The sequence below is a fragment of the Pseudonaja textilis genome, chromosome 2 (assembly GCF_049901715.1).
Source record: "Pseudonaja textilis isolate UNSWEBS1 chromosome 2, rPseTex1.2, whole genome shotgun sequence".
In the NCBI taxonomy this organism is placed as follows: Eukaryota; Metazoa; Chordata; class Lepidosauria; order Squamata; family Elapidae; genus Pseudonaja; species Pseudonaja textilis.
In genome coordinates, this window is record NC_141991.1 from 81,908,297 (window position 1) to 81,920,311 (window position 12,015).

The 12,015-nt window shown below is 36.8% G+C and overlaps 1 protein-coding gene across 1 annotated transcript in view; it reads right to left on the reverse strand.

Annotated features, from left to right (window-relative positions):
* FGF1 (fibroblast growth factor 1) overlaps positions 1–11,529 on the reverse strand; it is a 44,750-nt gene extending 33,221 nt beyond the window's left edge. Inside the window, exon 1 of the mRNA XM_087924471.1 lies at positions 11,040–11,529. The gene's annotated coding sequence lies outside the window, so the exon portion shown is untranslated. The remainder of the gene's footprint in view (positions 1–11,039) is intronic.
* Between the last annotated feature and the right edge of the window lie 486 nt (positions 11,530–12,015).

Genomic DNA, 12,015 nt, shown 5'->3' on the forward strand with positions numbered 1-12,015 from the left:
CAAGAAAACTGCAGGGCCTGTCTAGGAGTCTATTGGAGTCAACTGAAAAACAAAAAACCTGCAAGGGTGTATATTGGATCATCTTTGCAGGAAACATTTAGCTGGCTAAGCCGTCCTCTTTTTCACCAACCAGGTGAAGGAAAGCTCCATACATTACTTGTTCTTGTTTGTGACCTTAAAACATAAGCCATCAAAGTGGCTTCTTCTTTTGCTATGTCAAATATGATGGTGTAGAGGCTGTTTTCCCCATCTGCCCTAAGTTTCAGAAGATCGAAGAGAAACATGAAGGAGGAGGAATATCAGCACAGGAAGCTAAATGTGCTAAACTACTAAGAGATAATGGATTAGAGATTGGACTGCCATTTGTCAGAAATGGTGTGGGGTCTCCCGCTTGGGGGGCAGGTTGGATTAGATGACCTATAAGGTCCCTTCCAACTCTGATTATCTGTTATCTGTTATAGGTTTTATTAATGGCAGTGAGACAGAAACAGTAGGAGCAGAGTAAGTGTCTTGTTGATGGGTATGCTTCAACCCTGCATGATAGACAGAAAAGACTAGTGGTCAGTGGTTACAATACTTGCTTGAAGCTTCCTGTAATTTAGGATCAGTTAAACACATATACAAAACAATATGTTTACTCAAAGGCCTTCAATTATAAGTCCTAACTGACCCAAAAAGGTTAGCCTTCAAAGAATGAGAAATGCGGATGAGAGTGGGGGGTAAGATAGGCTAAATTTATCTTCCTGATTGTATTTTTGAGAAATCTAATTAAGGACTTTTTAAAATATGTGCAATAATCTGGACAGAAAGTAGAAAAGATGCAATCCTAAATTGGACTTCCACTACAAGTATACCTGTTGAACCAGTTCCCAGAACTTCAAATCCAGTTCTCTGAAGCCAAATTAAGCCCAAGATTAATGATGTAAACAGGAAAACATTTATAACTCATTTTGAATTGCTTTATTCAATCCAAGTTCATATATGTTTGAACTTCCTTGTGAATGCAATGCAACCCTTACCTCTTTGTGAATGAATACTCATTTGTATTACAATATCATATGATATTACCAGAAATACTAGACTTTGTATTATATCTCATTTATTCATGAATTACTGCATACATATAGACTGTCACAATATATAATATGGCAGGTTTGTTCCTGATATACTTCTTTCCACCCACCCCCATACCCCTATCCTGTAATGCCAGCTGCTATAATAACTATGTTCTCTGAGCATTTGTTCAACATCATGTAATATTTTATGTGGTTATTGTTACTATTAAGATTGTTTATGTTGGGGATGGCAAAAAAGCATATTGAGTAATTTACACACTGTTCAAAACAGAACAGTCTGATACAGGTCTTTGTCTCTCTAGAAGGCATGTAACAACTGCTGACATGTTTTATGTTCTGTCTCCCAAGTCTTTTTAATAAAGTAATATTATCTTATATTATCTTATGGATCAGCAAATCTGACCCTTTTACTGAGTCACACTGGAATGAATGAATGAATGAATGAATGAATGAATGAAGGATACTATCTGTTTCCTAACTTACAACATCTTTGAAGGTAGGAAAGGCTGCTTGATATTGACTAAGAGAGGCTGTCTACAGGTTTTTCCCAAATTCACTTGAAACTTCCACACTGAATCTGCATACTGTCAACACAAAATGTGCTATACTGTTTAGCCACCATATTTACTAAGTGCTAGAAAGTAGTAAATAATTAACTGGATAGGACCAGCTATTGAGCAAGAGCTGAGAAGTTTTCAGCGTACGAAAGGTGAAAAATGGTGTTTCATACCTAGATTAAAGCCTTCAAGGCATCCAGTTGCTGATGTAGCAGCAGGAAATACAAAATCCAAAGCTGGAATCTTATATCAAGAACCAGAACAAATGACATGTGAAAGTTCAGTTTTGGGAAAGATGACATTAATTAACTGCGCATTAACATCCTAGACATCAACCAATTGAAAAGGACTGCAATTTGATGCTTTCAGTCAAAAAAAGTCCTATAGCTTTCTATTCAGAACATACACACACACACACACACACACACACAGAGAGAGAGAGAGAGAGAGAGAGAGAGGAGAGGAGGAACATTGGAATGCAAGCAAATGTTAAGGAAAAATAATGAAAGATAGACAGTGAAGATATTGAAATGGTAGGTAACTTCTGGCTTTTGGGATCAAGCAAAAATGTAAAACAGTCAAGGAAAGAATTTCCTGCAGATTAGTGTTTGGTACATCAGCCACAAGGCCTTGGAAAAAAGGTTACCATATGTCTACACTTACAAAAATTAGAATAGTTCTGATAATAGTATTCTCTGTGATCCTCTGGGGAAGCAAAAGTTGGATTTGAAAGAAGCAGGATAGAAAGAGTATTGGCATGTTTGAAATAAGGTATTCAGAATACCATGGATAGCAAAAAAACAAAACAAAATGACAACAGGAAGAACAAATGGATCGTTAAACAATCCAGAGTTCTCATTCAAGGCACAACATTATGTGAAGACCTACTGTAGCTAGATGGAGAAAGCTCTAATGCTGAGAAGAATTGATACTCACCCATAATTGATCAATTCTTTATTCTTTAAGTCTGGCAATAGCATGAACCTGATTTTCAGCATTTACAGATTACAGATAATCAGAGTTGGAAGGGACCTTATCAGTCATCTAGTCCAACCCCCCACCCAAGCAGGAGACCCTATACCATTTCTGACAAATGGCAGTCCAATCTCTTCTTGAAAGTCTCAACTGATGGCGCTCCCACAACTTCCGAGGGCAAGCTGTTGGTTGATTGTTCTCACTGTCAGAAAGTTTCTCCTTATTTCTAGGTTGAATCTCTCCTTGATCAGTTTCCATCCATTATTCCTTGTCTGGCCTACAAGTGCTTTAGAAAATAGCTTGACCCCTTCCTCCCTGTGGCAACCCCTCAAATATTGGAAGACTGCTATCATGTCTCCCCTGGTCCTTCTCTTCACTAGACTAGCCAAGCCCAGTTCCTGTAACCTTTCTTTATATGTTTTAGTCTTCAGTCCCCTAATCATCCTGGTTGCTCTTCTCTGTACTTTTTCTGGAGTCTCAGCATCTTTTTTATAGTGTGGTGACCAAAACTGGATGCATTACTCTAGGTGTGGTCTTACTAAGGCTTTATAGAGTGGTATAGAGCTTTGAAAGGTACAGAAATCTGCATATAGTTGACTTAAATAAATTATGGAAAGGAAGTTCCTTTTCTTTTATATATTTAAGGAAGGAAATAGCATGTTATTTTTCTTATTATGGGTGCAATTCCTAAGATGGCATTTCACAACAATTATCCTATTACTCTTGCTACCTGCACACCTAATGGCCTGCACAACTGCTACCAGAAGGAAGGAGCCATGAGGTGGATCAACAGGATTTTCTTACTCCAAGACCTATTATATCATTAAGAGAAATTCTTAAAAATGTGTTAATTCTCTTACCAGATTTAACAAGGACAGTCTTGAATGATCATGTTTACCTTTATGTAAGGAATAGATAGAAAAAGAAATACTGCAGTGTCATACATAAGAATTAATGGATAAGCATGCATCTACAGCTTTTATGATATTTACCATAATTTATCTTAAATATATTTTTCAGCGATTAACTTAGTGACATACAAGGGTTGGGGAATAATTATCTTTTATCTTTTGAATTTGGTTATTACAGTGGAAGGGGGCTTCCTTTAAGAGGATGCAAACATAACTTTCAGTTGAAATTACCTTGGGATATTATTGGGATTTCTCCAATAATATGCAAATCATTTCAAAAGAATACTTTGGTTACTAAATGAATGATCCTAAGTCAAGGACTACCTGTATTTATCAAGGTCATGAATCTACAACAGCTGCTTCAAGACCCTCCTTAGCCTAGCAACCTCTACTTGGATGGATGGTAGAGCATTGACATAGCCTGCTGTTCAGTGACTCATTCTTCTGATGAGTTGAACTGATATGTTAATTTCCCAGATGTTATCAAAAGCAATTCCATACAAAACCTACAAGTAGACAAGACACTATAACTGAAACTTATATCTGAGATTTATGAGCTTAATTAATGCTCAGGAATGCAGATTACATAATGGTAATTCTTGGAATTGTTATGAAATTACTGTACCTGGACTAATGCTTATGTATTCAACATTGCTAATTCCATCCCTTGTAAAAAGATGAGGTGGAAAAAAATGGGTGCAACCCTAATTAATAAATGTTACTATACAAGTTAAAAACAGTGTTTTCAGGATGTAACTGGGAAGTTCATTTCTTCACAATTCTTTGAGTTTTACTTATCCTGCAGGACAAACTCTCACAACAATTTCACAAAACAAGGATAGCAAAATCAGATGAAGTTGGGAAATTAAGCAAAGCCCGCTATACAAATTATATAGTAGAAATGAAAAAACCATTACATTTAAATTACTTATTAAATTATGTTTTCAAAATGATAAAGGGTTTTACATGAAACACTCACAGGTGAATGCTATACATTTCCCCTGTCTATTTTCACTTTGATATGCATTTACTCACCTAATTTTATTGTTTACTTGTTACTTATTATAATGTTAATTATCAATTGGGCACCAAGCTAGATTCAAGGGTTTACTTCTGACCGATAAGCTCATATGTGATTTGGGTCTAGGACACATAGATTCATTTTCTGTGTACTGATGGTTGATTGTTAAAAACCTCAAAGAAAATATTTCCTTGTTCACTGCCAAATGCAGGTCTTCTCTGCAGTAGTACCTCTGTTCTAGAATGTTCCTTCCACTGATATGCAGAAGGCCTTACACCTATTGAAAATCTGACTCTTCACTTAGCCTCTTCTTTCAATGTTGTCTTTCAATATTGTGAATTTGTTTGGTTTTGCCCTCTTTGCCACATACTGCTTTTTAAATTGTTGTGTAGGATTCGATGAGGCTGAGCCCAAGGGTGGGATAAAATGCATCATCAGTTTGGAGTCACTACGCTCCCACAAGAGACCTAAGTTCAGCCGCCCATGAATTCTATTGACTCCTATCTAGAGCCAATTTGCCTTGATTGTTAGTAATTCAGATTCTTGTGTACAGATAGCATGAAATAATTTTTTGCAGTAATTTTGAGCTCTGTCTTGGATTCCTGATTTCTTCCACCTGACATATTCACCTCTTATGTGGTTCCTAATTTCTTGCACCTGATATATTGCATCTTATATGGTTTTAAAATATTGAATTATTGTATTTTAATATTTTTTAGTTTTATACCAGTAAATCACCTGGAGATATCATTTCATAGAAAGCAATACATTAAAGTGAATAAATGAAAAAAAATGTTCCATGCATTTGATAATTTATACTTCTACCAAAGTCCGTGTCATTACATGTCTTCATATTTTGACTAACATAAGATAACTTTGTAGTTTTTACACATGGAAAAAAACTGTGGCCTCTGTATTCTTTCAAAGGTATCACTTAGGACAAAGAAACACTGTTATCTATATTATAATTTCAATTCTGGATCTTATGAAGGAAGTAGTTCAGTTTCCACCCATGGAGAAGATGAGAAGATAGCTTAACACACCCTATAAGTAGCCTTACCCTTGTGAGAAAAAAAGAGAGACTATAAGTAGCCTTACCCTTGTGAGTTGAAAAAAAATGAGTTAAATATGTAATTAAAGTTGGTTTAATTAAGAATGCATGGGCAGGTAATTTTGAGTGAGAGCTCCAAACTCAAAACAGGAAGTATCAAATCATTAGATTTTTCCCTCTGGCCTCTTCCATTGGCTTCTGAAACTGTTTATTCACATTTCTGACACCAGGAAGGCCCAGTATAAGATATTGGGAAAACTAGACAGAGGCCATGCTCAGATGGGCTTGGAATCAGACGGAGAGCTACAATAGCTATGTTCCTCCTTCTTGGCTTTGATTCCCATACAATTCTTACAACTAGAAGACAATAGATAATAGGGGGGTTGGGGAAGTTCAGGAAAGTGGTATGGAACCCTTTGTTTGCTATCACCTTCTAATCTGCTGCCAGCACATAATTAGAACATTCAGAGCTTCGTATTGAAGTCTTCTGTGGAATGCCTTAGATCAGGGGTCTCCAACCTTGGCAAAAGGTAAAGCTGGCTGAGGAATTCTGGGAATTGAAGTCCACAAGTCTTAAAGTTGCCAAGGTTGGAGACCCCTGCCTTAGTTGACTTACACTAAGGGAGGAAATTTAGTGCAATATTATATATACCAAGATGTATTTACCTTTATATGTCTTTTCTTTTGAAATTAAAGAAGTTTTCTGCTGTGATTTTTTTATTAGAAAAAGGGATGGTAAAGGAAATAAAGGGATATAGGAAATTTAGAATGGAGGCATGAATGCTTCTCTGATTCTCTTGGATCACTTACAATGGTTTGAATTCTCCTGAGCAAAATAATATCGAAACAAACAACTCTTATGAGAACCTCTCATCCTCTTTTCCCACTTAAAATGGCTCCAGGTCTGCTTCTCTACCCAGAAAATAAAAGATACTTTCCCATAACTAGAAGAATAAATGTGCATAGGGAAAGGGGGGTGGGTTATTGCTGATCAAGAAAATAATAAAAAACAGTTCCGGTTTGAGTCTCTTCGGCAACAGACTGAAATCCGCGATCGTGCGTGGTTTCGATTTGTGCTCGCAGGTGGTGAAGAATGGGGAGACTGCAAGCAGGGTCGAGGAGAGCCGCATCTCTCTTCCCCAGCTGGCCATTACTCCCTTCCCCGAAGGCGGTTGCAGTGGTGGTCAGAAATGGCCACCTCAAAGAAGAATTGAACCGGAAAAGAATGTGCAGGAGGAAGATAAGAGGAGAAAGTTTTGGTTGACCAGGTTAAACTGAAAAAGCAACAACGTAAGGTTCCCCTGGAATTTAAAGTAAATAACATTGTTCCCAAAGAAGATTTTGAAGCTGTGAAAGAGAGAGAGAAGAGAAAGGATTCGGTTTTTTTTTCTTCCCTTCCTTATACTGACAGCTAAGAGACTTAAGCAAGAAATTGAAAAAAAAACCACTTTGACATTAATAGGTATCTAAGCTGAAAATAAAAGTCAAGGGGATAATAAAGATTTCTGGATATTTAAAAGTTTTTAAAAGCAGGAAAGGAGAAAAAAAAAAGAATAAAAGGGCAGGATCTGGAAAAATGGAGGAGACTGCCTGGAACTAAGGAATGGAACTGTAACTAAAAGGAACTTACAGTGAAATCTTAACAAGATTCCTCAAAGATACATTTTAACTGAAACTTGGTAACAAAATAATAGAACCCCAGGAAGAGAAAGTGGAAAAAAGAAGCAAGAAGAAACAGCCTTGGATTATTTGGATTGGTGATTTTTGGTTTTTGGAACTAGATGACTAAAATTAACCAGGTGGTTGTTTAAAAATCTTTAAAATGGTATCACTCTTAGAAGAACTGAAAACAGAACTTTAAAAAATGGAAAGAAGATGCACAAGAAGGGAGAGGTTCCTTTGACTTCGTATTTCAATTCTTAGAAATGGGGATTTGGAACTATGAGAAACAAGAAACACTTGCAGAACAAGAAGATTGGGACAAAGAAGCAGCCATGGGTAATGATCAAATAATTTTAAGTGAGGGGAAAAAAGAAAAGGGGGGAAAGAGAGTAAAAGGTTTAAGACTAGAAAAAACAACCAAAAAGAAGAAGAACAATTTGAAAGATAAGTATAATATTAGAAAGCAACAGAAGAGGGGATTACAGATGAGAGAGTCAGAAGTAGAGAGATGAGGGGGTAAAAGGGGGAGGGAGAAGAGGGGGAAGAAGGCAAGGAAAAGAAGTTGTAAAAGACAGAAACAAAAAATGGAGAAACAGGGAAAAGATATAAGGATTGTAACCATAAGCTTGTTTAGAGATAATGGGTGAAAATTTAATTGTAAAGGAATTCTGCAAAGGTACATAAGATAGCATTGTTATATTACAAACAGAAATAATTTTAGAAAATATGACTAAAATGATGGATAAAATATTTACTGTAATGTAGTGGAATGTTTGTTAATAAATGAATGAATTAAAGTGATTGAGAGAATTAAATGGGAACATTTTAATTATTAGTAATGATTTATAAAAATATAAGTGAGAAATATGGAAAAAAAGAATTAACTATGGAAAGTTTATAAGTGTTCCCAAGGAAGTATGATATTTAATTGAAAAGAAATGTTAAAGATGTTAAGATTTTAATGAATATTAATGATAGAATTGAATTGGAATGGAATGTGTGTTTTATTTACACACACACACACACACACACACACACACACACACACACACACATATATATATATATATATATATATATATATATATATATATATATATATATATATATTCTGAGGTTCTCGTGGGTATTTGTATGTGGATCTTTGGTTGTTCGGGTTTTCTCCCGCATAAGATTTGAAGTATCTAGGCAACGTTTCGATGAAGTCTCATTCATCATCTTCAGGCTTCTGTCTTCAGCTCTTGCTTCTCAGAGTGAGAGTGAGTGAGTGAACTTCTCTGAGAAGCAAGAGCTGAAGACAGAAGCCTGAAGATGATGAATGAGACTTCATCAAACGTTGCCTAGATACTCGAATCTACGCGGAGAAAACCCAACAACCAAAGATCTCTCTCCTCTCTCTCTCTCTCTCTCTCTATATATATATATATATATATATTTTTTCTTTTTAAGAATATAGTGTGTATTTTAAGAATGTACCAAGCAGAATTCGATTGGAAGTTATGTATTATATTGAATGCTATAATCTTAAAGTTATACATTGAAGCTTAAATAAGAGTTTGAATGGATAAAATAAAAGGATATAAAGGTGTCATACTCCAATTGGTAACTACAGGGAAAAATTTGTTTAATAAGAAAAGATAATATGAAATTGAAATAGGACAGACAAAAGTATGAATATAATGATTTGAATTGAGATGAGATAATTAAAATAAAGTTGAGAAAATTAAAAGAGGGGAAAAACTATGTAGAAAATATAAAACGGTAATGAGATATGGAATAGAATATAAAAATGAGCATGAAATTGAGTTTTATGTCTGTATGAAGAAGTGATAACCTGGGGCCATGCTATTTTCAAAAAAAATGTTTTATTTGTATTTTGTTTTTGTGAAAACCCAAATAAAATTTTCAAAAAATAATAATAATACTAATAAAAAATAAAGGATTAGCTAACCCATCTCTATTATTTTTTTATCTCTTACCCAAACAATGTAATCTTCAACAGTGACATTTTTTCAGTATTAATTACCCTAAGGCATGCATTGTATCACTCTTTCTTACCTAGGTTACTAAGAAACTATCCAGCAATCACATATTATACTGGAAGGATACAGTATTTCCCTTGAAGTCATTAGTCAGGATCTGCTAGAAATGTGATTTCAGCAGGCATGGAATCAGAATTTGGTTTCTGATCAACTGAGGCACCAGAATTGTGTGCATCATACCGCAAAGCAAAAAATTTACCCCAGGTTTCAAATAAAAATACTAAAGTTGCCAGGAGTTCCTGAGATAAATGAAATCCTCTTTCATACCAACAAATATTATGGTGGCAATAACCCCTGGGGTGCGATTTAATTATTCTACAACATAGATTTCATTGCTTGTGGGGTCTTCAAACATCTAGTGATCCTTGAGTGCAAGCACCATTCTTTCTTTTGTTCTTTTAGAAGAACACTGTATTTTAAAAGTAAAAATAATACAGTGAGCACATGTCTCTATGGCTTTATACAAAGACAGGAAAAAGAAAGCATGTTCCAGCAAATGGTTTCAGCCCTGGAGGGCTCTGGCAAACATATGCCAACACAGGTAGTAATAACATGCTTGGTTTACTGATCTGGGTAAGGTCCAGCTACAGCACTATCCCAAAATAGTCTATGAAATAGTATTGCATTTGATTCATAAGCCCCAAAAAACCCCAAACCAAAACAAAAGCCCAACCCATTACTGGATATTTGAGAATCATCAGACACTAGAATAACACCGGGTTGTTTATTCTAGATTTAGAACAAATGTAATTGGATCATATATTATTATTATTTTCACAGCTACCCATGTTTCTGTAAGCCAGAGGCAATGAGGGGTATAAACTTTAAAAGGAACATTTGAATGCAATGTTCAAGGAAACGTTTTAGCTTTATATCAAGATGCTGAGATAGGTTCCCTTAGAGCCATGTGATTTGGAACACAGCATTTCACAAATAGAAACAAATGGAAAGGCATGTTGTACACACGCTAAAAAATAGCCATGTGATTCCAAGCTACCACCACCACCACACTAATTGTTCCACCTGCTCCAAAGTATCAACACTTGGAGAGAAACAGGAGAACATTTGAGATTGACCAGGAAGCCTGCAGAGGCTTCTCAAGCTCTCCTGAGCCATTTGTCCCATCTGTTTGATGTGGGGGCTCAAGGAAGCTAAGAGGGCCAACTCACCTCCAATGTGGGACTTCCATTAATGTATAAATTTCTTACAGTGGGGATTTAGCAAAAGAAAAGTAAACAAGCAGGCAAAATTCTTTACACCATCTCATAGATATTTCGACAGGATTTGTATAATTAAAGGCAGGACAAAAGGTAATTTATACCTAGGAGCACTCCCCCCACCCATTCTTGCTAATGTAGAAGCTAGAGGACTGGCATCTAAGCAAAACTAATCTTTCCTTGCTGTCTCCCAGCAAATATTCTTAGAAACTTTCCCATGAATTCACCCATATTCAAGGGTGGCCCATCACTCATAAAAGTGCAGTGATGGGGAAGAAGGATGCCTTTCTGACTTCTGGGTCATTGGTCTTTGAGATTATCCCTGGGCACACATGTGAAAGGAAGGAGCCCTTGATTATGCCTCTACCTTTATAGCCTGGATGGATTCTCAGTACAGATTATCTGTCTTTTGTAGTTAGCAGTAACCTATACAAGATGCATCAGGCTTTCTGTGCTTTCCATCTCGTCCTCATCCATTTCCTGTCTGCTCAAGCATTCTTGGCCGTCTCTGGATAATATTATCTTACCTGCTAGAGGGCAGTTCAGCTGACCGAGTGGAAGCTTCCGCCGTCTGGATCAGGAAGCAAAGCCGGTATGATCTGAGCAGCAAAAGAGAAGGGTGCCAACAACACCGTTGCAGGTTTCTTTCTCTTACTCTTCTGATGCTTGTAGAGTTTCACTCAGAGGCTGCCTGTGCTTTCCACCTTCTCCTCTCTCTGTTACTGTGAAGAACAAATGTGACAGGCCACAACGTGCATATCAGGGCTTGGAAGGTTTCCAGAACTGCGTCCACTTCAGCAACGGCTCCGTTGGATAAGAAAAGTCTTGGGAATCGCCGTGGTTACACTTTATGCCTCAGAGATCCTGCTAGACAGAGCAGGGAGAAGAAAGCCTTTCCACCTAAAACCACAAGTTGACAGAGAGCAGAAAGAAATGACAGGAGAGGAGGGATGAAACCTGAAACAGCTGCCGGTAAATAAGAACAGCCAGTTCATCTGAGCGACTATCAGTCCTTGGCAGGCAAGGAGCTGCTACAGCAGCAGCAGCTCAATGCTCAAATGAATCAGCCTCCAACGGGCTCTCTTTCTAGGTTGGTAATTGAATTAGATGGACTGCTTGGCTGAGCTGCAGAGATATTTTCAGACTCCCACTTCCAAGGGAAGAATGGACTGCGCCCCCATTGGACTTCAAGTGTCCTCCATCATTTTTTTCCCTCTCCAAAGTGTCATAGTATTAGAGCAAAATTAGGCAGAATGATGATTTTTTTTAAAAAAAAAATCTTGGTCTGTCTGATCATATCTAAAATGGCACATGTGGGATGGTGTCTGATTTAAAAAAAAAGGGGGCGGGGGCTGAGAGAGGTATTAAGTTCTCTCTTTCCTACTTTCTCTTCTTATCTCTTAGGGTCCTTTTCTCTTAACAGAACCTGATAGCAAAAGAGCCCAGCTGAAGGGGAAGAAGGTCCAGTAACTGATTGGAAGAACCATTTACAAGTTAAAACCA